Consider the following 1,517-nt stretch of genomic DNA (forward strand, 5'->3'; position numbering starts at 1 on the left):
TCAAATGCAATCATCACAATTTCTTTCCGAGAATTAATGTGACAAAATTACTTGAAAACGCTGAACGATCCCAAAATTTATCTCTGAAGAATAATTTTGGTTCCAAAAACTCATAAGGGAACCCAGGTTAAGGTCCTACGCCGAAGCGAGCGACCTTTGATAAGACCAATTTCTAACGCGTACCTGCGCGTATCATGAGCTCGAATTGTATAGTCTGGGAGAAATACCACGCGAAAGTTTGTACAATGATCTGTATGAGGTATGATCGGTATTTATTACAATTCAAAGAATTTGAATTGTATTGGGGCGCTGTCTTTTTTTTAAGATCTGTTCACACATTTTCATGATTTTTGAAGTCAAATTGGAGTAGTAATTTTGGTCACGCCGAAACAGGAAGTGGAGCGAAAAAGCGAGTGATTTTGCGGCGTGAATTTTTTTCGCTCTAATTTTAAAGTAGAGTGAGAATACGGTGTTTGAACAAAAATTCGGTTTCTCGCTAGTGATTTTTTGTTCACATGCGGCAATTTCACTCTGATTTTTACGGTTTTTTCGATTTTTTGGATCGGATTTTTTTCTAAATGGTTTTCCCAATCCATTCACAGCTCTTTCTAGGCCAAGTTTTTTGTTTGAATTAAATTTTAATTTTTCGACAGTAGTTTTTTTTGTTCACATGCGGCATTTTGACATTGATTTTTTGTTTTTTTTTTGTTTTTTTATCTGATTTCTTTAAATGGTTTTCTCAATTCACTGATATTCCATTCTAGGTCTAGTTTTTTTTGTTTAGTCAATGAAAATTCTTTGAATTGTACGTCAGGACTTGTCCTGCTATGTTTTTTTTTCTGGGACGTCTCATCAGAAGCACGCTTGACATTTGAGCGCACAGTAGTCTAATCAGAAGCTAATGGAGAGCCGAAAGATCTGACCAAAGACTCCCCGGGTTGGGTTCCGATAGGTTCCCATCGATGGGTCAGCGTTATTTCATCTTGTACAAATAAAACGACAGGTAGCTTAATTTAAGAAGAAAGAACTACTCCTTAATAACAAAAGTGTGGATGTGGGGCAGCAGCGAGGGGGGGGGGGGGGGGGGGGCTGGGTGTAGGTGGCTCTTTCTTTTTTCTTCCCGTTCTTTACAATTGTTACGTGGAGAATAGTCTTTCTTCTCAAGGAGTAGTGTATTAAGGAATAGAGTATTGGGCACAAGTAACTGGCATTTGTAACCCGGACAGATTCAGTGAAATCTCATCAATGGATTTTCCATTGATGCACTCTAAAAAATTGCAGGTAACTTGATTATAAATTGCAGGTAAATTTACCTAGAATTTGCAAGTAAATTGTTCTTTGATGAAACTTACCTGCAAGCAATCTCAAATACCTGCAATTCTAGGTAAATTTGCCTGCAATGTACCTAGAAATTGCAGTATTACCCTCCTAGAATTTTACCTGCAAAAAAAATTTCTAGGTAGTTCTACCTGCAAACTGCATGTAAAAATTGCAGGTAGATTTACCTAGAAATTTCA

The sequence above is a fragment of the Convolutriloba macropyga genome, chromosome 9 (genome assembly GCF_964194025.1).
Source record: "Convolutriloba macropyga chromosome 9, txConMacr16.3, whole genome shotgun sequence".
In the NCBI taxonomy this organism is placed as follows: Eukaryota; Metazoa; Xenacoelomorpha; order Acoela; family Convolutidae; genus Convolutriloba; species Convolutriloba macropyga.